Raw genomic sequence first — 26,807 nt, 5'->3', positions numbered from 1 at the left:
TGCGTCTCCTCACACAGACCCACCCCTCTCTCAGCATCCGGCATCATCCAGAGCGTAAGTGACAGGCTAGTGAAATGAGAGCGGTGTGTGTGTGTGTGTGTAATAAAGGGATTAGTGAAAGAGAAGAGAGGGTCTTTATTGCTGATGTGAACAGAACAGTGCACATGTCCTCGCTGCAAAAAAAGTCCCTTCTCCGTATTTGTCTCAATAAAAAACAAAATCTCAACCAAATGTTTGTGTTTGTTTGATTATTTATTTATATTTTACCCAGATTTACTCGGTATCAGTTTTATCCATTACCTCGCATCAGATGGAAAAAGTGGACCAACGAGGGAGGAGTGTCTCACAGAGTGGACAGAGAGTGGACACAGGGTTTAAAAACTCCAGCAGCACTGCTGTGTCTGATCCACTCTACACCAGCACAACACACACTAACACACCACCACCACGTCAGTGTCACTGCAGCGCTGAGAATGATCCACCACCACATCACACCTGCTCTGTGGGGGTCCTGAGCGCTGAGGAACAGGGGGAGAGGGGGGTAATGAAGTATGCAGAGCAACAGTCTGTAACTGTAGGTCTATAAAGTGACGTGTGTGTTCAGTGCGGCTGAGAGAGTGGACAGTGAGTGTATCTAGAAGAAGGTGGCTTTAAAGTTATGGCTGATTGTTGTAAATGTTGTGAAACCCTGGTGCTGCTGCCACCCTGTGGCTGTCAGGAATATCACACCCTCTGTCTAAGAAGTGGAGATTTAAAGTGGTCTAAGATGATTCTAAGCCTAATGTGTGCTCCACTGCAGAACTAATCCCACTGCGGAGGCATCAGACTCCCGTTCTGGAGGACCACAGCTCAGCAGAGTTTACAGAAACCTGAGGTCCGAATTAGAAAATAAAGACACTGCACAGGTACATTACTGTCACTGAAGGTACCCGCTTTAAAATGATTGCTCTAAAAGTGTTATTTGGTAAAGAAAGTGGTTCTGTGTAGAACCTTGAACACTTGAGGAGCCTTTTGCATGAAGGGGTTCTTCAGACTGATGGAGAATGTGCTATAGATGGTTCTCTACAGCACCGTTTAGAAAAGGGTTCTATACGGCACCAAAAACGGTTCCTCTGTTGTTACGATGTAAAGCCTGTTATAACAGAGGAACCGTTTTTGGTGCCGTATAGAACCCTTTTTTAAAAGGTTCTCTACAGAACCATTGAACTGGGTGAGTGTGTGAAACTGTCCACAGGTGTGTGTGTGTGTGACTGGGTGATTGTGTGAAACTGTCTACAGGGGTGTGTGTGTGTGTGTGTGTGTGTGTGACTGGGTGAATGTGTGAGTAACTGGGAAACTGTGAAACTGTCTACAGGTGTGTGTGTGTGTGTGTGTGTGTGTGTGTGTGACTGGGTGATTGTGTGAAACTGTCTACAGGTGTGTGTGTGTGTGTGTGTGTGTGTGTGTGAGTGACTGGGTGAGTGTGTGAAACTGTCTACAGGTGTTTGTGTGTATGTGTGTGTGTGTGTGAGTGACTGGGTGAGTGTGTGAGTGACTGGGTGAGTGTGTGAGTAACTGGGAAACTGTGAAACTGTCTACAGGTGTGTGTGTGTGTGTGTGTGTGTGTGTGTGACTGGGTGATTGTGTGAAACTGTCTACAGGTGTGTGTGTGTGTGTGACTGGGTGAATGTGTGAGTAACTGGGAAACTGTGAAACTGTCTACAGGTGTGTGTGTGTGTGTGTGTGTGTGTGTGTGTGTGTGTGTGACTGGGTGATTGTGTGAAACTGTCTACAGGTGTGTGTGTGTGTGTGTGTGTGTGTGTGTGAGTGACTGGGTGAGTGTGTGAAACTGTCTACAGGTGTTTGTGTGTGTGTGTGTGTGTGAGTGACTGGGTGAGTGTGTGAGTGACTGGGTGAGTGTGTGAGTAACTGGGAAACTGAAACTGTCTACAGGTGTGTGTGTGTGTGACTGGGTGAGTGTGTGAAACTGTCTACAGGGGTGTGTGTGTGTGTGTGTGACTGGGTGAATGTGTGAGTGACTGGGTGAGTGTGTGAGTAACTGGGAAACTGTGAAACTGTCTACAGGTGTGTGTGTGTGTGTGTGTGTGTGTGTGTGTGTGTGTGTGTGTGTGTGTGTGACTGGGTGATTGTGTGAAACTGTCTACAGGTGTGTGTGTGTGTGTGTGTGTGTGTGTGTGTGTGTGTGAGTGACTGGGTGAGTGTGTGAAACTGTCTACAGGTGTGTGTGTGTGTGTGTGTGTGTGTGTTCCTGCTTTGCGTCAGTGATTCTGTGTAGACTCTGGATGAAGCGGTTAAAAACCCTTATGTCTGTCTTATAAACAGGGTCTATTTACATTTAGTGAAAATTGCTTTACAGGGAACGTCTAATATTGTGGAGACACGCAGTTCTGTGCTTTGTTAACATTCCGAAGCACAGCATCTTTTAAGGTGGACTGATGTATTTGAGGAAAGAAGTGAATGTTGTTTGTAAACTACAATCTCAGAAACTCCTGAGTTTGTAGACATTTCCACCTTAAGTGATCCGACACAGCAAATAAAAGTCAATGTTACCCCCCTATGGAGCAGGAATAGGGCAACATCCTCATCTCAATTCATGATTTGCAATATTTCCGTTGTCTAAGATTACGTACCAGTTTAGTCCTCGTTGGAAGACACTGTGGTCAAAGAAGAAGTAGCAGAGTGTATGTTCACCTCTTTAAACATGTATCTATTACATCATTACCCCTATTACAGCAAGGATTTTATAAATGGGTTCTGCTTTAATTCTGTGATGTCCCCAGAGAAGACACAGCTATACTGTATTTTATGCTCTTTATTCAATGCCCTGAAAGAACACAAGGAGAAAGGGAACAAGCAGTATTTGGGCTAGGGGTGCGATGGAAATGGTAGAGCCCTTATTCACGTCACCCACCTACTACACTCTAAAAAATCAAGAACCATAAAGAACCATTCATTCATTAATTACTTGTGGGTCCAGAGCCTACCTGGAATCATTGGGCGCCAGCTAGGAACACACCCTGGAGGGGGCGCCAGTCCTTCACAGGGCAACACTCACACATTCACTCACACACTCACACCTACGGACACTTTTGAGTCGCCAATCCTACGTGTGTTTGTGGACCGTGGGAGGAAACCACAGTCACCCGGAGGAAACCCACGCAGACACAGAGAGAACACACCACACTCCTCACGGACAGTCACCTGGAGGAAACCCACGCAGACACAGGGAGAACACACCACACTCCTCACAGACAGTCACCCGGAGGAAACCCACGCAGACACAGAGAGAACACACCACACTCCTCACAGACAGTCACCCGGAGGAAACCCACACAGACACAGGGAGAACACACCACACTCCTCACAGACAGTCACCCGGAGGAAACCCACACAGACACAGAGAGAACACACCACACTCCTCACAGACAGTCATCCGGAGGAAACCCACACAGACACAGGGAGAACACACCACACTCCTCACAGACAGTCACCCGGAGGAAACCCACACAGACATAGAATCGAACCCACATCCTTCAGGACCCTGGAGCTATGTGACTACGACACTAACCTGCTGCTCCTCCGTGCTGCCCTCCATTAAATATTAAAAAGCAAAAATAATTTTCTGGAAACTCAATTATTTGCATTGGACAACACCATTGTTGCAGAGAAGTCTGCTTCAGTTTGCTCCAGGCACACCTTATTGTGGATAAGCAACCAGGGTGAGTGTTAGAACCATGTTCATGACCCAAATATGTGGTTTATTTTATTGGTGTGTTTAGGTTTGCCTGGTTTTCTGTTGTGTGGATGGTCACCTGGAGCGGGACTCGAACCCATAACTTCTAGTTCCCTGGAGCTGTGACAGAGACAATAACCACTGCTTTTTTTAACGGTAAAAAACCTTCCCTGGATTTAAATGAATCAGCAAAAATGGTTCTTTATGGAACCAAAAGTGATTCTCCTATGGCATGGCTTAAAGAACCTTTTTGTAGCACCTTTATTTATAAGCGTGCAAGGTCAGTTGCCATACACTAAACACAAAACACACAATAAACACAACAACAAACACAAATTAACCCTTGAACCCCCCCCCCCCCCTCCCCTCCCCAGTCCGTGGTCATCGCTACAATACCGTCATATTATCTTTATGTGTTCGCTGTACTTGTTTCTTTTTGTTTTATTGGGTTTAAATTGCAGTTCAGATTTCTTTCCACGTGGTGGCAGCAGAGGTCTGTGATGCTCTATAGGCTACAGTGTAATCATTGTACACTTTGGTGATGTCACCAAGAAGTGGTCTTACTAGTGAAAAGAGCAGAGTGTGCTTGGTTTCTAGCTTCCTACACCCTTCCAAAGTTACATAGCACTGTTTCTACAGTGAAAAGCCCCAAGTAGCAACAACAGAGACTTTATTTTCCTTATGACAGCTCACTGGAGAATCACAATGATTTGAAGCTCCTTTTTTAGGGCAAAAATATTACATAGTGTGCCTTTAATAGGCCTCTGCTGAACCTTTGTTGGTGTGGTCCTCATCGAAGGTTGCAGTAAGGGCACCTCTAGCTCTTTTCCAAGGATTCTCTGCAGTGGACCGGCCCCCTGCATTTCCACTAGTTTTAAGGGAAACCAAGTATACGTCATAAGCAGGGGGCGCTGTGGGGGCTGGGATACAGCGTGGCTGTGTCTGAAGCCAGAGGTAAACGGAGTCATGGTTTATCCACTGTTTACAGCGCACGCGGATCTCTGTAACCTTTCACTATAGAACTGTGTCAAATAAATGAACAGAATAAAAGTCCTCGAGATGAAACGGGGGCGTATTCTAATAGAATAAGGTACAATTGTGTTCTTTAATTAAAGGTAAAGAAGATGTGCAATTAAGGGGACCACCACAGTGACCGTTTTTCTGAGAGTGTAGTTAAGAGCTGATCTCAGGTTTGTTCTAATGCTTTCATTTTTCAAGTTTATTACTTTTAATTTTTAAATAACCCTTTAATTGTTCAAGCTTTTATTTATTTTGTGTTTTCTATTTTGTTTACATTTTTTATTATGGCTTTAATTGCAGTAACATTGTTTACCCTGGTGGCACGGTGGCGCAGCAGGTAGTGTTGTAGTCACACAGCTACAGGGACCTGGAGGTTGTGGGTTCAATTCCCGCTCCGGGTGACTGTCTGTGAGGAGTGTGGTGTGTTCTCCCTGTGTCTGTGTGGGTTTCCTCCGGGTGACTGTCCGTGAGGAGTGTGGTGTGTTCTCCCTGTGTCCGCGTGGGTTTCCTCCGGGTGACTGTCTGTGAGGAGTGTGGTGTGTTCTCCCTGTGTCCGCGTGGGTTTCCTCCGGGTGACTGTCTGTGAGGAGTGTGGTGTGTTCTCCCTGTGTCTGTGTGGGTTTCCTCCGGGTGACTGTCCGTGAGGAGTGTGGTGTGTTCTCCCTGTGTCCGCGTGGGTTTCCTCCGGGTGACTGTCCGTGAGGAGTGTGGTGTGTTCTCCCTGTGTCCGCGTGGGTTTCCTCCGGGTGACTGTGAGGAGTGTGGTGTGTTCTCCCTGTGTCTGCGTGGGTTTCCTCCGGGTGACTGTGAGGAGCGTGGTGTGTTCTCCCTGTGTCTGTGTGGGTTTCCTCCGGGTGACTGTCTGTGAAGAGTGTGGTGTGTTCTCCCTGTGTCTGCATGGGTTTCCTCCGGGTGACTGTCTGTGAGGAGTGTGGTGTGTTCTCCCTGTGTCTGCGTGGGTTTCCTCCGGCTGCTCCGGTTTCCTCCCACAGTCCAAAGACACAAGTTGGTGGGTGAATTGGCGACTCAAATGTGTCTGTAGGTGTGAGTGTGTGTGTGTTTGTGTTGCCCTGTGAAGGACTGGCGCCCCCTCCAGGGTGTTTCCCACCTTGCGCCCAATGATTCCAGGTAGGCTCTGGACCCACCACGACCCTGAACTGGATAAGGGTTACAGATAATGAATGAATGAATGAATTGTTTACCCTTTCATACTTTATCATTTATGTTTTAAAGAATTACTTCAAAGCATGTATATATATATATGAAAGGTGCTATACAAACCAAGGTTATTATTTATTATAAACAGCTCATAAAGCCACATTCCACTCCTTTTCTCACTCCTCTTCTGACCATCTTCTGCGTTGAGTGTTGAATTTACTCTGGAGTGGTGCAGAGAGAGATGCCTTCTTTTAATTTTAAAAGGATTTTAGTAACATTTTTCCACCAGTTTTCTGCATTTGTATTTTTAGTGTGGGGCTATATTTGTCAGCAGTGACAGCTTACTGAATTTTCTTTGACCCATTTTTAGTACAGAGTTCATGTTTAATCCGAACCACTGGAGAAAATGGACTTTCTTCCTCTGAGTTTGTAACAGGAATTGTCAGGAAACGAGGGAGAGAAACATACACATCTGTGAATGTTGAATTTGTTTTTAAAAATGCACAGTCCACATTCTTTGACGTCAAAAAAGATTCAGACCGAACCAAATGCTCATGAGTTACAAATTCATACAGCTACAGCAAACACACCTTATGAGTGACTGGGTGAGTGTGTGAAACTGTCTGTAGGTGTGAGTGTGTGAGTGAATGACTGGGTGAGAGTGTGAAACTGTCCACAGGTGTGAGTGTGTGAATGACTGAGTGAGTGTGTGAGTGACTGGGTGAGTGTGTGAAACAGTCTATATGTGTGAATGACTGGGTGAGAGTGTGAAACAGTCTATAGGTGTGAGTGTGTGAGTGACTGGGTGAGTGTGTGAAACTGTCTACAGGTGTGAGTGACTGGGTGAGTGTCTGAAACAGTCTACAGGTGTGAGTGTGTGACTGGGTGAGTGTGAAACAGTCAGGTGTGAGTGAATGGGTGAGAGTGTGGAACAGTCTGTATGTGTGAGTGTGAGTGACTGGGCGAGAGTGTGAAACAGTCTATAGGTGTGAGTGACTGGGTGAGTGTCTGAAACAGTCTACAGGTGTGAGTGTGTGACTGGGTGAGTGTGAAACAGTCAGGTGTGAGTGAATGGGTGAGAGTGTGGAACAGTCTGTATGTGTGAGTGTGAGTGACTGGGTGAGGGTGTGAAACAGTCTATAGGTGTGAGTGACTGGGTGAGAGTGTGAAACAGTCTATAGGTGTGAGTGACTGGGTCAGTGTGTGAAACTGTCCACAGGTGTGAGTGTGTGAGTGACTGGGTGAGTGTGTGAAACAGTCTATATGTGTGAGTGTGTGAGTGACTGGATTAGAGTGTGAAACTGTCTATAGGTGTGAGTGTGTGAGTGACTGGGTGAGAGTGTTAAACAGTCTATAGGTGTGAGTGTGTGAGTGACTGGGTGAGTGTGTGAAACTTTCCACAGGTGTGAGTGTGTGAGTGACTGGGTGAGTGTGTGAAACAGTCTATAGGGGTGATTGACTGGGTGAGAGTGTGAAACAGTCTATAGGTGTCAGTGTGTGAGTGAATGGGTGAGTGTGTGAAACAGTCTACAGGTGTGAGTGACTGGGTGAGAGCGTGAAACAGTCTACAGGTGTGAGTGACTGGGTGAGAGTGTCAAACAGTCTATAGGTGTCAGTGTGTGAGTGACTGGGTGAGTGTGTGAAACAGTCTATAGGTGTGGGTATGTGAGTGACTGGGTGAGTGTGTGAAACTGTCCACAGGTGTGAGTGTGTGAGTGACTGGGTGAGTGTGTGAAACTGTCCACAGGTGTGAGTGTGTGAGTGACTGGGTAAGTGTGTAAAACTGTCCACAGGTGTGTGTGTGTGAGTGACTGGGTGAGTGTGTGAAACTGTCCACAGGTGTGAGTGTGTGAGTGACTGGGTGAGTGTGTGAAACAGTCTATATTTGTGAGTGTTTGAGTGACTGGGTGAGTGTGTGAAACAGTCAATAGGTGTGAGTATGTGAGTGACTGGGTGAGTGTGTGAAACTGTCCACAGGTGTGAGTGTGTGAGTGACTGGGTGAGTGTGTGAAACAGTCTATATGTGTGGGTATGTGAGTGACTGGGTGAGTGTGTGAAATTGTCCACAGGTGCGAGTGTGTGAGTGACTGGGTGAGTGTGTGAAACTGTCCACAGGTGTGAGTGTGTGAGTGACTGGGTGAGTGTGTGAAACAGTCTATATTTGTGAGTGTTTGAGTGACTGGGTGAGTGTGTGAAACAGTCTATAGGTGTGGGTATGTGAGTGACTGGGTGAGTGTGTGAAACAGTCTATAGGTGTGGGTATGTGAGTGACTGGGTGAGTGTGTGAAACTGTCCACAGGTGTGAGTGTGTGAGTGACTGGGTGAGTGTGTGAAACTGTCCACAGGTGTGTGTGTGTGAGTGACTGGGTGAGTGTGTGAAACTGTCCACAGGTGTGAATGTGTGAGTGACTGGGTGAGTGTGTGAAACAGTCTATATTTGTGAGTGTTTGAGTGACTGGGTGAGTGTGTGAAACAGTCAATAGGTGTGAGTATGTGAGTGACTGGGTGAGTGTGTGAAACTGTCCACAGGTGTGAGTGTGTGAGTGACTGGGTGAGTGTGTGAAACAGTCTATATGTGTGGGTATGTGAGTGACTGGGTGAGTGTGTGAAACTGTCCACAGGTGTGAGTGTGTGAGTGACTGGGTGAGTGTGTGAAACAGTCTATATTTGTGAGTGTTTGAGTGACTGGGTGAGTGTGTGAAACAGTCAATAGGTGTGAGTATGTGAGTGACTGGGTGAGTGTGTGAAACTGTCCACAGGTGTGAGTGTGTGAGTGACTGGGTGAGTGTGTGAAACAGTCTATATGTGTGAGTGACTGGATGAGAGTGTGAAACAGTCTATAAGTGTGAGTGTGTGAGTGACTGGGTGAGTGTGTGAAACTGTCCACAGGTGTGAGTATGTGAGTGACTTGGTGAGTGTGTGAAACTGTCCATAGGTGTGAGTGACTGTGTGAGTGTGTGAAACTGTCCATAGGTGTGAGTGACTGTGTGAGTGTGTGAAACAGTCTATAGGTGTGAGTGACTGGGTGAGAGTGTCAAACAGTCTATAGGTGTCAGTGTATTAGTGACTGGGTGAGTGTGTGAAACAGTCTATATGTGTGAGTGACTGGGTGAGAGTGTCAAACAGTCTATAGGTGTCAGTGTATGAGTGACTGGGTGAGTGTGTGAAACAGTCTATATGTGTGAGTGACTGGGTGAGAGTGTCAAACAGTCTATAGGTGTCAGTGTGTGAGTGACTGGGTGTGTGTGTGAAACAGTCTACAGGTGTGAGTGACTGGGTGAGAGTGTGAAACAGTCTATAGGTGTGAGTGACTGGGTGAGAGTGTCAAACGGTCTATAGATGTGGGTATGTGAGTGACTGGGTGAGTGTGTGAAACTGTCCACAGGTGTGAGTGTGTGAGTGACTGGGTGAGTGTGTGAAACAGTCTATATTTTTGAGTGTTTGAGTGACTGGGTGAGTGTGTGAAACAGTCAATAGGTGTGAGTATGTGAGTGACTGGGTGAGTGTGTGAAACTGTCCATAGGTGTGAGTGGCTGGGTGAGAGTGTCAAACAGTCTATAGGTGTCAGTGTGTGAATGACTGTGTGTGTGTGTGAAACAGTCTACAGGTTTGAGTGACTGGGTGAGAGTGTGAAACAGTCTACAGGTGTGAGTGACTGGGTGAGAGTGTGAAACAGTCTATAGGTGTGAGTGACTGGGTGAGAGTGTGAAACAGTCTACAGGTGTGAGTGACTGGGTGAGTGTGTGAAACTGTTCACAGGTGTGAGTGTGTGAGTGACTGGGTGAGTGTGTGAAACAGTCTATATGTGTGAGTGTGTGAGTGACTGGATTAGAGTGTGAAACTGTCTATAGGTGTATGTGAGTGGCTGGGTGAGTGTGTGAAACTGTCCACGGGTGTGAGTGTGTGAGTGACTGGGTGAGTGTGTGAAACAGACTATAGGTGTGAGTTATTGTGTGAGAGTGTGAAAAAGTCTATAGGTTTGATTGACTGGGTGAGAGTGTGAAACAGTCTATAGGTGTCAGTGTGTGAGTGACTGGGTGTGTGTGTGTGAAACAGTCTACAGGTGTGAGTGACTGGGTGAGTGTGTGAAACAGTCTATATGTGTGAGTGACTGGGTGAGAGTGTGAAACAGTCTACAGGTGTGAATGACTGGGTGAGTGTGTGAAACAGTCTATATGTGTGAGTGACTGGGTGAGAGTGAGAAACAGTCTACAGGTGTGAGTGACTGGGTGAGAGTGTGAAACAATCTATAGGTGTGATTGTGTGAGTGACTGGGTGAGAGTGTGAAACAGTCTATAGGTGTGAGTGACTGGGTGAGAGTGTGAAACAATCTATAGGTGTGAGTGTGTGAGTGACTGGGTGAGAGTGTGAAACAGTCTATAGGTGTGAGTGTGTGAGTGACTGGGTGAGTGTTTGAAATAGGGTTTGGTCAGAATGTAGGCCCTGATCAGGATCTAGTAGTTATTGAAAATGAATCAATAAACAAATGAATGGGTGGCTCATCGTGCTTGGAGGAGAACACAAACTTCCAGGGTTCTGTTATGGTAATAAGTAGATTTCTACACTGGTGAAAATGGAGGTCCATCTTACTTTCCCAGATTTAGTGAGGCCTGTGGTGTTTTTTGTTTGGTTGCTGGACTAAATATAGACTAAAAATTATATTTTCTTGGGAAATTTATGGTAAAATATGGGCAGATGTTGCCAGAATTTCACTGTAATATATATGGTTGCAAAGTTTATTTTACAGCATACATTTTGGTAACAGTAAATTTTGTATTACTGAATTCTGTTGTGGGCGGCACGGTGGCGCAGCAGGTAGTGTCGCAGTCACACAGCTCCAGGGAGGTTGTGGGTTTGATTCCCGCTCCGGGTGACTGTCTGTGAGGAGTTGGTGTGTTCTCCCCTGTGTCCGCGTGGGTTTCCTCCGGGTGACTGTCAGGAGTGTGGTGTGTTTTCCCTGTGTCTGCGTGGGATTCCTCCGGGTGACTGTCTGTGAGGAGTGTGGTGTTTTCTCTCTGTGTCTGCGTGGGTTTCCTCTGGGTGACTGTCTGTGAGGAGTGTGGTGTGTTCTCTCTGTGTCTGCGTGGGTTTCCTCCGGGTGACTGTCTGTGAGGAGTGTGGTGTGTTCTCTCTGTGTCTGCGTGGGTTTCCTCTGGGTGACTGTCTGTGAGGAGTGTGGTGTGTTCTCTCTGTGTCTGCGTGGGTTTCCTCCGGGTGACTGTCTGTGAGGAGTGTGGTGTGTTCTCCCCGTGTCCGCGTGGGTTTCCTCCGGGTGACTGTCTGTCAGCAGTGTGGTGTGTTTTCCCTGTGTCTGCGTGGGATTCCTCCGGGTGACTGTCTGTGAGGAGTGTGGTGTGTTCTCTCTGTGTCTGCGTGGGTATCCTCTGGGTGACTGTCTGTGAGGAGTGTGGTGTGTTCTCCCTGTGTCTGCGTGGGTTTCCTCCGGGTGACTGTCTGTGAAGAGTGTGGTGTGTTCTCCCTGTGTCTGCGTGGGTTTCCTCCGGGTGCTCCGGTTTCCTCCCAAGGTCCAAAAACACACATTAGTAGGTGGATTGGCGACTCAAAAGTGTCTGTAAGTGTGTGTGTGTCTGTGTCGCCCTGTGAAGGACTGGCGCCCCCTCCAGGGTGTGTTCCCGCCTTGCGCTCAATGATTCCAGGTAGGCTCTGGACCCACCGTGCCCCTGAACTGGATAAGCGCTTACAGATAATGGATGGATGGATGGATTTTGGTAACAGTAAATTCTGTATTACTGAATTCTGTTTTTTACACATATACAACTGTAAAAGTGATACTATATTTTACTGTATGTGTAGTTTTTTTAACTGCAGAAAGAAACATAGATTTGCCATAGAGTTAATATGAAAATAATGTGACAAAAGCAAGAATGGAGTTTCAGACACGTTGACCTTCACACAGCCTTTAAAAGAGTGTAAGTGCAGAAAGAGCAAGTGAACATCACAAGACAGACCTGGCCTACTTCTGACATGGTTCTGATTGTGTGTGTTTTGTTCCCTTCTTTTGGCAGGCAGGTGTATGGAGTTAAAGGTGATGTTCATGATTTTACTCAAAAAACAATTTTCATAAAATTCAGAGGATGTTTCCTCTCCATGTGCTGCTCTGCAGTCGGTTTGCGCTAGAAACCGGTCTAATGTGTTTACGAAGCCCCGGTGTCTGTAAATGAGTAAACAAACTAAATGTCTCGGTCTGGGATGCTAGGTTTTCTCTCCCTCTGCTTGTGGTAGAAAAACAAAGAAGAGACTCCGAACACTGAAAAGCATGAACTGAGATGAGGATGTTGCTCTATTCCTGCTCCATAGGGGGGTAACACTGAATTATTTTTGCTGTAAATGGAACTGACTCTAAATTCAGGAGAGCGCTAACGGCATGAAAGTAAACACAGAGCGAAATGCTACAAAACTAAACAGCTCGAGTTACACATTAGTTTATGTGGTATTTCACAAACAAGTTACACTTAAGTCGCATAAAAACAACTGTCTCTTTTCTCCTCTAACACACCATTCCACATTAAAATTTGCCGAGCTTCTTAACGTAAACAAAGCCTAGAAAACTATTTCTCTACAATTGTAAACTTTGCCGATAAATCAGTGTCACTAGGACCTTAACCTGAAAAGATGATGTGTGAGAAAATCTGTGAACTTTGATATTATTTACATTTTACTAAATCTTTCAAATTTCAGGCAAACAAAACGCAGGAAAAACATCAGGTCGTAAAAAGTCGTGTCTGGAAGTTCAGGAAGGAACAAACAAGCACATATGTAATCAAACTCACATCCGAGTAAATCACAAAATATCTCCTGAGGTCACCGGGAGGGCCGTCTTTACACTGAAAGAGGAGCATAGGGACCGTGGCACAGTGGACCCTCACATACAGTCACCTGGAGGATCCTGGAGCTGTGTGACCACCTGCAGTGCAGATATAATATATTGTGTAATACAAATATACAAATATATATAACAACCATTTTTCCAGGTATGATGATTTCAGATTCAGACTCTAGTGACACTACGGGAGCAGTCCAAATGGAGGTAGCTGGGCCATGGAAGCAGTGGAATTCCCTTTTAACCGTAAACTCATCAGTAAAGACCTTTGAAGGGGGCACCACCCAAGAGAGCATCTTTTTTTATTTTGAACTCTCTCTCTCTCTCTCTCTCTCTCTCTCTCTCTCTCTCTATATATATATATATATATATATATACACACATACCCTCCGCCCACGCGTGACATCTGAGGGAGAGAGGGAACTGTGTGTGTGTGTGTGTGTGTATTGTCTGTCTGACTCTGATTGAGACATTAACCTAGAAGTGGGTCCGCGTTGGGAGGAGCAGGTTTTCTTGGCGTTTTGGCATTAAGGAGAGAGAGAGAGAGAGAGAGAGAGAGAGAGAGAGAGAGAGAGAGAGAATGCCAGCATTTCGAAACCCGAGATTTCAGTAGGCGAGCGAGGTGTGTTTATCAGTGTTACTAGGATAGTGGTTTAGTCTCGTTTACGTCTAAAAAACAACAACAACAATATCCACGAATTGTAGAGAACGTCTGGACAAGGGGAAAAGACCGAGATTGAACAAAATCCGTGGATAAATTGGACTATATTGCTTTATTTTCGTTTAAAACAGCTGGGGAAAAAAAATCCCTTCAAGAACTAAAACGACGGTTGGTTCGTTTTTGTCGGTTGATGTGCGTGGCGCTGTGCACGCGCACATTAGGCTAACGGTCGAGTCCACAGCAAGTGAGTATTGACCTGAGTGTAGCGGTGTGGTCGTGTCTTCGTGTATGTGGTGGTGGTGTAAGTGGCGTGTATTGACGTATGTGTGTGTGTGTCGTGTACGTGTTTTTACTGTCGACAATGAGGAGAAAACCCCCTACACGACGCAATATTTCCACTAAGAAGTGAGACAGGCGGCGCCTTTTTGCTCCCAGTTCGACAACATTCAACAAGTATTGTGTGTGGTCTTGTCTCTGGTGTTTGGCCAAGTCTTTTTTTTTCTGTGTTTTTTATTTTATTTTATTTTTATTATTAATTTTATGGCCACCCTTGAAGCTATTTTCCAGGACTCAGTATTTCTGTTTTAAAATAGACTGCCGTGGCACGTCTTGACACAAGTAATGGTAATTAGGCTAACTAATATAGCTAGGCTAGCTTTATTCTCTCAAATTTAACATTAGCAAATTTAGGAAAACTCAAATCCATACTGAAAAAAGCCCATTAGTACCACATGGATTAAAACGTGACACTGTGAATTAATTAGCATATTTGTAACCATTATTGACCAGTTACGTGTTGATTTACCTCAGATTCCATTAAATATCTATCAATGGCATAGACTCAGTAACAGGTTATATGTTACATCATGGAGTCTTTTACATGACACCAGGGAAACACAATACTAAGCCCATTACTGACCATTGGGTTATAGTCTTATACTGTTGGCTTTCAACAAAAACCTGTAATGGCTTCTACAGTATTATTCAGCGATGGTATTTTAACAAATCAGCACAGTTCCTGTTCGTGAAACACCACATTTTGTCAGTTTATTGAGGACATCCACAATGGCTAACTAGTGCCATGTCTCTAGCAGAGGGATGAGTAAGCCGGTTGAAAGGGATGGGAGGGGGTAAGACGGGGAGAGAGCCAGACTACAGAAATGGAGGCACGGAGGTGGTAAATATATTTAAAGCAAAAGTGATTTTGGGGGTGGCGGGGTGGTGAAGGAAGCTGCTGGCCAATAGAGAAGAAGGCAACAAGCAAAAAAGTAGGGAAGGGCAGAGGAAAGAGTTGAGAGAGGGGATTAAGTGAGGTGTCAGGTCTTATATAAAAAGGTCAGAGAAAAATATGTGAATAATTTAAAAGCTGAACTCTCTGTTCTGAGACGCTGCGAGTGTTTCAGAAGCTTGCCCTCTTCATCTATAAATAATCACCTTTGTAATATCTGTCTTTTCAGTGCATTTTTGTGCCCCTCTCTTTCTCAGGGGTGGACTTGGATTGTGTCGTAATGAGTATTTGGGAAGCTGTGCTCAGCCATTACGAAACATCGAGTCTTTGTTATTGTTTTTTATTCATACGCATATTTCTCAAGTGAGGTTTTTCCCTCCCACATCCAATGGCCTCAGACCAATGTTGAGAAACAGACTCGATGTTCGGTCACTATGTAGAGCGTATCCATCCTCTTGGCGGCGTGAGCGCATGTGAAACACAGCTGGAGGCTAGTAGCGCTTGCTCGCTGTTACTGAATGTAAACACAGGATTGATTCCTGGTACAATTAGGGCGCTGGTCTGGAGGGAGAGTTACCGCTCTTACTACAACTCACTTTCTGAGGTAGCGCAGAGAGGCCGTGTTTCTCAACCTAATCCAAGTGCAGGTTTTATCTCATAAGCCACTGGAAGTGAGAATGACTGCAGGACGCTGTAGTAACAGGACTTTAATAGGTAGTGATGTAATGAGTAACTAGAACCAGATGATCACAACCTACTGTAGTTGGGATGAGTGTGTGTTTTCAACTCAGAAAACACTGGAGGTTTTCGTATTGGACATTGGATAAACCCAGGCCCTGTTCAGACCTGGCATACGTACCTTTGGAGATCGGATCACAAACCACTGCCTACACCAGTGTTAATTTTGGCAGCTGATTTAAGTTTAGTCTTTCGACTAAATCTGTCAACTCCTCTTCACTACTCTGCCCAGCTGCCGTCTTTGTCCTGACTACAGACAGATGGAGCATTTCACTGTTTTTATTTGCTTGTGTTTCAGAAATAACAGGTCATTTATCAGTATTTCACTTCTTCGTTAAGTGTTTATTAGTTGATGAAAAAGTGTAAAACTATTTGTTGTAGCTCTCATTTTAAAATGAGCTCTTGTGTAGTTTTATATTTTTGTCATAGTTTTTGTTAACAGAATTAACACAAAAAAACAGATGTTTACACCTGGCTTTGGATGCTTCTTGTGCGACCCCCTGAGACCAGACCTCTACAGAATCGCCACTGAAGTGCTTGTTTTCAGACAGTAATGTTCAGTGAATCCTTGGTCATGTTCCAGTGTGGGCTGTTACAAACCTTCCCAAATGTAGTCAGCTGGGTCAAATTATTAACAGTACAGTTGATAAGGCACTGAGAGGAATCAGAGCAGGGATGTGTGTAGATTTTGGGCTTTACTTCTTTGTTGAGGACGCATCATGTTTCAAAGGTCGTCTGAATGATTACAACAAATCTATAAAATTCATTCGACCTCGTTCACCCTTGTGCTTTGTGCTAGCCACTTTTGATTTGATCGCCCAGATGCATGTTAATTCCAGATGTGAAGAGGGCCTTAGTGATACATTCACAAAACTGAACATTGTCTCACTGACCTGTGGTTACCCCCCCATTTTTTATATTCCCCACAAAGGGGCTTTTAGTCATGGCATTGGCGATACTCACCTCGGCACAGCCTCTTTTTCTGGAGACGTATCCCCAGTATCTGCTCTTTTGCCTCGACTGTGTTGAACTGAGACAGTCCTTGCTCTAGTAATGATATGAGTGGTTGTATTTCCTACGGCAAGGATATTGTTCCAAGAAGTTGTATTACTGGGTTTCTAATCTAATGACTGTTGCTGCCCATAACGGAGCCACTGCTGTGCTTCAGGTTGCACGCAGCAAAACTATCAGCGAAGAGCAGTTCTCGCTGAAGAGAATTCCTGCAATGTAGAGTTTGACAAAAATGGCCAAAATGAAATATGAAAATAACAGTTGTTATTTAGTGTAAGTAAGAACTATTAAAGATGATCTTATTTATCAATAAAATAGCACTGTGAGGCTGGTGACTGTGGTGAGCTTGTCTACATTTGTGTGTGTCACTGTTCAGTGAAACACAGGTATCTCCATTTTTTGTTAACTACATGAATTGAAAAGAAAAAAAAAACATCATGATGAATGGACCAATAGAAATGCTCCAAAGTTAACTGGAAAAAATCTATTTACATTGACTTTCATTGAAAGTTAAGAAAGTTTTTCGCTTCTGTAAAGTTCCTATTTTGGAGATTTTTGGTTTCCATTGGACAGAGATGATAGTGTGAGAGAGGGAACTGTGTTTGAACAGTATACATGTGTTTTGAAGACACATTTCATACGTTCAAGTACACATTTTCAGTACAGGTTTTATACTTTAAATATATGGCTCACGTTCCTGTACAAAATGTAAAAAAATGCTCTGACCCAATGAGACATAAGGACAGTAAATTTTAATAAATCAAAGTAAATAAACACTATTGTGTATTTGTCAGTGTATTAGCTTAGCCATTTTTGATGAATCCCAGTATTTAACTGCTCTCTTTCAACTGGTTCAGCTAGTGTCCCTGCTGCCGAGGGGGCACATGCTGGTCCCAATCTTGGAGCTGCGTCAGAAAGGGCATTTGGCATGAAACCAGTGCCTTGTCAAATGGTGATCCCTAGTGGGAGCAGCCAAAAAGAGAAATAGTTCAGCTGTTTAATCGATTCATTAAATATCAGGCCCTGCTAGATTTTGGAGCAGTGGAGGCATGTTCTCTGGAGTGATGAGTTGTCATCTGGCTCTATGATGGACTAATCAGGTCTGGATTTGTGATACAATACTGCTGAGAGTAAAGCTTTTTGGAGGAGAGAAGTGTTTGAGGCTGTTTTTCATTGTTTTGGCTTCACCCCATATTTCCAGTGAAAGGAATCTTAATGCCTTGGGATTAACTGGAGCACTGACTGAGCCAGGCCTTGCTTCCCACAGTCAGAGGAATACCGTGTCTGAGACCATGTTCTCCACAGTGTAGGGGAAAGCCGAGAGGAATGTCTTTTCAGAAGAGTAAAGAGGGGAACTCCATATCTGATGTTTTCCTGTCCATATAATTGATTTATTTGATAATACACTGTAGCTCTAGATAAGTTTACATGTCTCAGGTTGCTGACTTGTTTAATTACTCACAGCTACTGACGATCAAAGTCAAGCTCATATGATGAATCCTCAGATTTTGCTAATTGTTTTCCCCAATTATTAGTCATCTTCAGTTCCACCCCTCAGCGAGTCTCTACCCTGATTTACACAGTGCCCCCAGAACCGGGAATGTGGTGACGAACATGATGAAGTTGACACGTTGCTTCTGTTCAGACGGCTGCTGAAGTGTTTAATGCATCTGAGGAAAATGCAAACTGCCCAGATCTGTCAAGTCAGCCAACAGGTACCCACTATTGCTGGCGCCATAGGCGGTGAGGTAGAGAGAGAGCTACCCTGTATACCCATAGAGCGAGGCCAACTGTGCCAATGACAGGGCCACAGCTGCTCTCAAATCAAATAATAGCAAGAGGTGTGGTATGCCACCATTCTACCTCTTGCATGCAACAAAAAATGTCTTCTGCATTGGATACAGAGGTGTTTCTCTGCTCTGAAACCTTTTCCTCAGTTCCTCCGGAGTGCATGTAAAGGATTGATGGCAGATTGCGATTGGTTTCTGGGTCACAGGCTGGAGGAGAGAGGACACAGTTACAGCTATGAGATCGACCCCCAGACAACCCATCAATAAAAAGGAAGTGCATGGAAACGTCAGGATAGCACAGGAGAATACAACTGATCAGATTCAGATAGACCTCTCTCCAGCTGCAATCGGTCCGTATCGTGTCAGGGTTGCCTGCATCATGTGCTGCTGTCAAGTGCTTTTTGGAAATGGGTACTTATCGGTTTGGCGATCGTAATTATGAGACGATACGAATTTGTGGGATGGGCTGGAGTTAGAAATACTTGTCAGGTGTATCAACCATTAATATCCACCCACTTTAGCGGTCCTCTTCGCTGTGTTTTGGTGTGAAGACATGTTATTGACACAGGAAATTTGGAAAGTGTCAGAAATTGAGGTGGCATTCATGTGCGGTCAACTCTTAATTATGATATTTTTGACTGGAATTTAACATATTCTTCAGCCATAGTTTCATTTCATTTTATACTTCTGGTAAAATTACATTGACCCAACAAAGTGTTCTGAATACGGTGAGTTACTTTTAACAGACAGTAAAAGCACTTTAATAAAAGATGAACTTGATAAATGTCACCATCAACAGATATTCAACAGTGTGATTACTTTTATTCCGTACTGTGATCACACCTCACATCTTTCACACACTTCAAACAGTTAAAACAATTATGTTTACTGTATAAATGTCACAGTTATAAGGCTCCATTTCAGTCAAGTGAGTGTGAGACCTGTTGCTTATCCACAATAAGGTGTGCCTGGAGCAAACTGAAGCAGACTTCTCTGCAACAATGGCGTTGTCCAGTACAGATAATTGAGTTGCCAGAAAAGGATTTTTGCTTTTTAATATTTAATGGAGGGCAGCACGGTGGAGCAGCAGGTTAGTGTCACAGTCACATAGCTTCAGGGTCCTGAAGGTTGTGGGTTTGTGTCCCACTCCAGGTGACTGTCTGTGAGGAGTGTGGTGTGTTCTCCCTGTGTCTGCGTGGGTTTCCTCCGGGTGACTGTCTGTGAGGAGTGTGGTGTGTTCTCCCTGTGTCTGCGTGGGTTTCCTCCGGGTGACTGTCTGTGAGGAGTGTGGTGTGTTCTCCCTGTGTCTGCGTGGGTTTCCTCCGGGTGACTGTCTGTGAGGAGTGTGGTGTGTTCTCCCTGTGTCTGCGTGGGTTTCCTCCGGGTGACTGTCTGTGAGGAGTGTGGTGTGTTCTCCCTGTGTCTGCGTGGGTTTCCTCCGGGTGACTGTCTGTGAGGAGCGTGGTGTGTTCTCCCTGTGTCTGCGTGGGTTTCCTCCGGGTGACTGTCTGTGAGGAGCGTGGTGTGTTCTCCCTGTGTCTGCGTGGGTTTCCTCCGGGTGACTGTCTGTGAGGAGTGTGGTGTGTTCTCCCTGTGTCTGCGTGGGTTTCCTCCAGGTGACTGTCTGTGAGGAGTGTGGTGTGTTCTCTCTGTGTCTGTGTGGGTTTCCTCCGGGTGACTGTCTGTGAGGAGTGTGGTGTGTTCTCCCTGTGTCTGCTTGGGTTTCCTCTGGGTGACTGTCTGTGAGGAGTGTGGTGGGTTCTCCCTGTGTCTGCGTGGGTTTCCTCCGGGTGACTGTCTGTGAGGAGTGTGGTGTGTTCTCCCTGTGTCTGTGGGTTTCCTCCAGGTGACTGTCTGTGAGGAGTGTGGTGGGTTCTCTCTGTGTCTGCGTGGGTTTCCTCCGGGTGACTGTCTGTGAGGAGTGTGGTGTGTTCTCCCTGTGTCTGCGTGGGTTTCCTCCAGGTGACTGTCTGTGAGGAGTGTGGTGTGTTCTCTCTGTGTCTGTGTGGGTTTCCTCCGGGTGACTGTCTGTGAGGAGTGTGGTGTGTTCTCCCTGTGTCTGCTTGGGTTTCCTCCGGGTGACTGTCTGTGAGGAGTGTGGTGGGTTCTCCCTGTGTCTGCGTGGGTTTCCTCCGGGTGACTGTCTGTGAGGAGTGTGGTGTGTTCTCCCTGTGTCTGTGGGTTTCCTCCGGGTGACTGTCTGTGAGGAGTGTGGTGGGTTCTCTCTGTGTCTGCGTGGGTTTCCTCCGGGTGACTGTCTGTGAGGAGTGTGGTGTGTTCTCCCTGTGTCTGCGTGGGTTTCCTCCGGGTGACTGTCTGTGAGGAGTGTGGTGTGTTCTCCCTGTGTCTGCGTGGGTTTCCTTCGGGTGACTGTCTGTGAGGAGTGTGGTGTGTTCTCCCTGTGTCTGCGTGGGTTTCCTCCGGGTGACTGTGAGGAGTGTGGTGTGTTCTCCCTGTGTCTGCGTGGGTTTCCTCCGGGTGACTGTCTGTGAGGAGTGTGGTGTGTTCTCTCTGTGTCTGCCCTGTTCAGAACCTCCCGCTCTCAGAACCTGTACCTTTTAAATGATAATGAGCCGCTCGCTGTTCAACCCGACCCTGAGCACACAGCAGTGAGGAGAAGCTCTGGTTTTTAGCCGTTTTTCGTCGGTTCTCTTCCTTCTCCGTTCTTGTTTTCTCTGTTTTTACTTATTGCTCTTATTTCTCCACACTCGTTGTCTGTTTTGCTGCGTTTAACCTTGTTTTTGCGCTCTCACATAAACATGGGTCCAGCGCTGTGATTGGACAGACTCAAACGAGGGGGCGGGGCGATTCTAAAGTCTCTGCACTTGACGTCAGAAGTGGAGCAGGATCAGAACGACTCGTTTTATCCCATGTATTCTGACTTAGGCAGCACACAGAAAACGATTGGGTGGTCTTGTTTCACAGTGAGCGTGTTGGTAGACTCCATATGTACACATTAATGTGCTCCTTTTAGTGATGCACAAAACATGTTTTAAATATTTTGCAGAAAGTCTAGAAGGCCAGAATCCTGCCAGCTGTGCTGTCCTGGAATTTCCTCACGGAGCTTATAGTTATCACACTATTATTGCCCTGTTGTTTTCTACTGTACTGATGCTATAAAAACTCCTTATTTCTCATCTCTGGAAATATTTCTAGTGTTTACCTCAGAGTGGTTTAAAATGCTCTGTTTCACTTGGGACTCAGACGTGACACACTCCTGTTTTGCACCCCCTGACTTTTCAGGCTTCTTCCACATGCTCTGTTGTAATACAGCAGCTTCCATTTGCCAGGTTTCTAATTGGCAGGAAGACTTCTCTCTCACACTCACTGGCTGTCACTGCTGCAGATGCCACAGTCTGTGTCCTGGCGTCTGTTGCAGTTAACTATGATTTGTTTCATGCGAGTTTGTGTAATCCAGAAGAATGCCTGTCCAGAAAGCTTTGTTGGAACTGAACTGTACGTTTAAACCAGTTCGTGTCTCAGACTTTTGGAGCAAATGTGTGTGAAAAATCACATTGACTTTGTGGAACTTGCAAAATCATGCTCACAACCTGTAGCTCCAGGCCTTTCAACATCTCTTACGTGATTGTCATAAACAGAACACAAATGTGAGGCTGCATTTCAGTGGGATTTAAAAACAACACCGTTAAACTCCAGAAGTGTTATACTTCACTGAGAACACTACAGCGCTGAAGAGTTAGACCTAAAGGATGCGTTCAGATGGAGGGCTGCGAAAAGATTCGCACGAAAATAGTTATTAATCAGTCTGTGTCCACTTTAAGAATTAGCATTTACTGTGGAAGCTTTGGGAAAGAAATTACGTTCCCTAGTGTCACCAGCTTGTGCTTGAAACCATTCTAATGTGTTTACAAAGCCCCGCTGTCAGTCAATGACACAAAGAAAACCAGACTGCCTCGGTCTGATGTGTTTTCTCTCACTCTCTGCTCATGGCAGTGAAAAGGCATCTAGAGAACCCCAAAATGTTGAAAAGCACAAACTGAGATGAGTATAATTCTCTACTCCTGCTCCGTATGTGGGTAACGTTACTTAAGGTGGAAATATCACTAACATTCAGGAGACGGCTAACTGCATGAGAGTAAACAGACTGTACAACAAAACAACTCAAGTTACGAATGGGTTCCTGTGGAAGGTAAACTTCAGCCACGTACAAAAAAGCACTTTTATTTTCCCCTCAAACATATCATTCCACCTTAAAAGATGTAGCGACTGATGAACGTAAACAAACCAGAGAGAACTGCAGTTCCCCGCAGTCGTACAGGTTTAGTCATGCTCCTGTGTGAGTAAAAGTATGAGTGGCCTTTATTTGAATGTTTTAGTCATTTTTCGTTCTATAAAGAAACAAGAAATAAGTTGGAATCTACCGACTCTTTACTACAAGCTGAATACAGTAAAGGGGTGGGGGACGGCCAACTGGAGAAAGAGAGAGACGAGGGAGAGAATGCAAAGGAGAGATACAACAGAAAAACTACAATACACAGGCATTTGTAAACATTGTTTAACGTGGGTATATTAAGGCTAAATGGCCAAAATAAACAGAGACTCCTAAACGCTACGGTGGATTGGGAAATTGGATTTGATTTAGAAAATTAATTAATTAATTCATTATCTGTAACCCTTATCCAGTTCAAGGTCGCGGTGGGTCCAGAGCCTACCTGGAATCATTGGGTGCACGGCGGGAATACACCCTGGAGGGGGAGCCAGTCCTTCACAGGGCAACACACACTCACACCTACGGACACTTTTGAGTCACCAATCCACCTACCAACGTGTGTTTTTGGACTGTGGGAGGAAACCGGAGCACCCGGAGGAAACCCACGCAGACACAGGGAGAACCCACCACACTCCTCACAGACAGTCACCCGGAGGAAACCCACGCAGACACAGGGAGAACACACCACACTCCTCACAGACAGTCACCCGGAGGAAACCCACGCAGACACAGGGAGAACACACCACACTCCTCACAGACAGTCACCCGGAGGAAACCCACGCAGACACAGAGAGAACACACCACACTCCTCACAGACAGTCACCCGGAGGAAACCCACGCAGACACAGGGAGAACACACCACACTCCTCACAGACAGTCACCCGGAGGAAACCCACGCAGACACAGGGAGAACACACCACACTCCTCACAGACAGTCACCCGGAGGAAACCCACGCAGACACAGGGAGAACACACCACACTCCTCACAGACAGTCACCCGGAGGAAACCCACGCAGACACAGGGAGAACACACCACACTCCTCACAGACAGTCACCCGGAGGAAACCCACGCAGACACAGGGAGAACACACCACACTCCTCACAGACAGTCACCCGGAGGAAACCCACGCAGACACAGGGAGAACACACCACACTCCTCACAGACAGTCACCCGGAGGAAACCCACGCAGACACAGGGAGAACACACCACACTCCTCACAGACAGTCACCCGGAGGAAACCCACGCAGACACAGGGAGAACACACCACACTCCTCACAGACAGTCACCCGGAGGAAACCCACGCAGACACAGAGAGAACACACCACACTCCTCACAGACAGTCACCCGGAGGAAACCCACGCAGACACAGGGAGAACACACCACACTCCTCACAGACAGTCACCCGGAGGAAACCCACGCAGACACAGGGAGAACCCACCACACTCCTCACAGACAGTCACCCGGAGGAAACCCACGCAGACACAGGGAGAACACACCACACTCCTCACAGACAGTCACCCGGAGGAAACCCACGCAGACACAGGGAGAACACACCACACTCCTCACAGACAGTCACCCGGAGGAAACCCACGCAGACACAGAGAGAACACACCACACTCCTCACAGACAGTCACCCGGAGGAAACCCACGCAGACACAGGGAGAACACACCACACTCCTCACAGACAGTCACCCGGAGGAAACCCACGCAGACACAGGGAGAACACACCACACTCCTCACAGACAGTCACCCGGAGGAAACCCACGCAGACACAGGGAGAACACACCACACTCCTCACAGACAGTCACCCGGAGGAAACCCACGCAGACACAGGGAGAACACACCACACTCCTCACAGACAGTCACCCGGAGGAAACCCACGCAGACACAGGGAGAACACACCACACTCCTCACAGACAGTCACCCGGAGGAAACCCACGCAGACACAGGGAGAACACACCACACTCCTCACAGACAGTCACCCGGAGGAAACCCACGCAGACACAGGGAGAACACACCACACTCCTCACAGACAGTCACCCGGAGGAAACCCACGCAGACACAGAGAGAACACACCACACTCCTCACAGACAGTCACCCGGAGGAAACCCACGCAGACACAGGGAGAACACACCACACTCCTCACAGACAGTCACCCGGAGGAAACCCACGCAGACACAGGGAGAACACACCACACTCCTCACAGACAGTCACCCGGAGGAAACCCACGCAGACACAGGGAGAACACACCACACTCCTCACAGACAGTCACCCGGAGGAAACCCACGCAGACACAGGGAGAACACACCACACTCCTCACAGACAGTCATCCGGAGGAAACCCACGCAGACACAGGGAGAACACACCACACTCCTCACAGACAGTCACCCGGAGGAAACCCACGCAGACACAGAGAGAACACACCACACTCCTCACAGACAGTCACCCGGAGTGGGACTCGAACCCACAACCTCCAAGCCCCTGGAGCTGTGACTGCAACACTACCTGCTGCACCACCGTGCCGCCCGATTTAGAAAATTAGTGTATTAAAAAAAGGAGTAGTGATTCCAACTTACTTTCAAACTGACTATAACTGAATGTTCACACTGAATATTAGTCTGTGGATGATGAGCATGTAGAAGTGAGATAGCATTTACATACTGCTCTTGCCCTGCTATGATCTCTCGCTCCCTCTGTAGACTTCCTTTGCTGTAATTACTGTCAAACTAATGAAGATTAGGAATGAGCAGAAGCTTGAGAGGCAGAGGTGAAGAAAGGGTTACAGGAGCTGTAAGATTATACTCTTTCCTCTTTTAGCCTTTTTTTCTCTCTTCCTCTGTCCTTCCACTGATACCTCGCTACCCAGACTCCAGGTTCATATCGGCTTCGATTTCCCTCTCACACGCCAACTCTGCATCTCTCGTTTCTCTACAGACCAAAGAATTTAGACTGTCAGTGCTCCATACAGATCCCTGAGATATTATTTAACCATGGCTAATTGCTTGCACACATAAAGATTAGGGATGGGCGATATGACCAAAAAAGTCATAACTCGATATGCCTAAAAATGGTGAAATACGATATAATATTAGCTTTAGCATGAGCTAAGTCACATTCACGCACTTACGTCAGAAGCTCGCGCTTCCATCACAAGAAACAAACCAGTATTATGGTGAACGCCCACCCCTAGGCACAACTATTTGAATATAGATGTTTTGTAGTCAGAATCATAAATCAAGACATTAGAATACATGGCCGTTTGCTTTTCTAACATTACTTGTTCTATTAAGTCTCGTGACTGGATTAAAACAACAGCACAATTGCATAGTACTCTCTCCGAGCTGCAGGTAGTGTTTACAGCAGCTGGACACTTTCTCAGTTGGGTTTGTTCTTGCCTCGACCCAGAACCCTGAGAGAGTGTGTGTTTAACGTGGCAGGGCTCTTTCTCAGCTGGGTTCATTCTTGCCTCAACCCAGAACCCTGAGGGAGACTGGTTAGAGTTTATTTTGTTTTGTTTTTTTCTCCCCTCACCTGATTTCATCCTGTGTTCTCCCCGTGTCCACGTGGGTTTCCTCCGGGTGCTCCGGTTTCCTCCCACAGTCCAAAAACACACAATGGTAGGTGGATTGGCGACTCAAAAGTGTTCATAGGTGTGAATGTGTGTGTCTGTGTTGCCCTGTGAAGGACTGGCGCCCCCTCCAGGGTGTTGTCCTGCCTTGCGCCCAATGATTCCAGGTAGGCTCTGGACCCACCGCGACCCTGAATTGGATAAGGGTCACAGATAATGAATGATTTCGTCCTCATTATTTTTTTAGCTGGCTTCGTTCTTGCCTCGACCCAGAGCCATGAGAGAGTGTGTGTGTTTAAAGTGGCAGGGCTCTTCCTCAGATTGGTTGAAGCAAAAAGACTGTATGTGGATGAAGTATAATTTTATTCAATGTTTTAATTACCACAGAAACTCTTTTGTAACTCGAGTTTTATTTTTCTAGCACTGTCGCTAATGCAGTTAGCCGTCTCCAGAGCTTGGAGACATTACCTCCTTAAGTGATCTCAAACAGCAAATATAAATCAATATTACCCACCTATGGAGCAGGAATACAGCAACATCCTCATCTCGGTTCATGCTTTTCAACATTTGAAGTGGTGTCCATTGTCTAAAAAAATCCAGATGCCCCTGCTTTGAGCAGAGAGAGCGAGAGCATGCCTAGCATACTGGGCCGAGCCAGTTTGTATTTTTTACCCATTCACAGACACTGGGGGTCCGTAAATGCATCAGACCAGTTTCCAGCGCAAACCGACTGCTCTGGAGTCAGTGGAGAAGGAACTCAACCTCAGAACCGTAGACTTCCTTATTAACTTTTAATGTGAAACGAACCGTGTCAAAATAAAAGTCAC

General features: G+C 46.2%; 1 protein-coding gene across 7 annotated transcripts in view; it reads left to right on the top strand.

Annotated features, from left to right (window-relative positions):
• Nucleotides 1-13,332: 13,332 nt before the first annotated feature.
• The window catches only part of kcnc3b (potassium voltage-gated channel, Shaw-related subfamily, member 3b), a 170,392-nt gene continuing 156,917 nt past the window's right edge, over nucleotides 13,333-26,807 (top strand). For all 7 annotated transcript variants that reach the window (XM_066684118.1, XM_066684117.1, XM_066684116.1 and 4 more), the window contains exon 1: nucleotides 13,333-13,657. The gene's annotated coding sequence lies outside the window, so the exon portion shown is untranslated. The remainder of the gene's footprint in view (nucleotides 13,658-26,807) is intronic.

Source organism: Hoplias malabaricus, chromosome 10 (genome assembly GCF_029633855.1).
Source record: "Hoplias malabaricus isolate fHopMal1 chromosome 10, fHopMal1.hap1, whole genome shotgun sequence".
NCBI lineage: Eukaryota > Metazoa > Chordata > Actinopteri > Characiformes > Erythrinidae > Hoplias > Hoplias malabaricus.
Note: the sequence above shows the minus strand (reverse complement) of the source record. Positions and strands in the feature narration are given on the sequence as shown.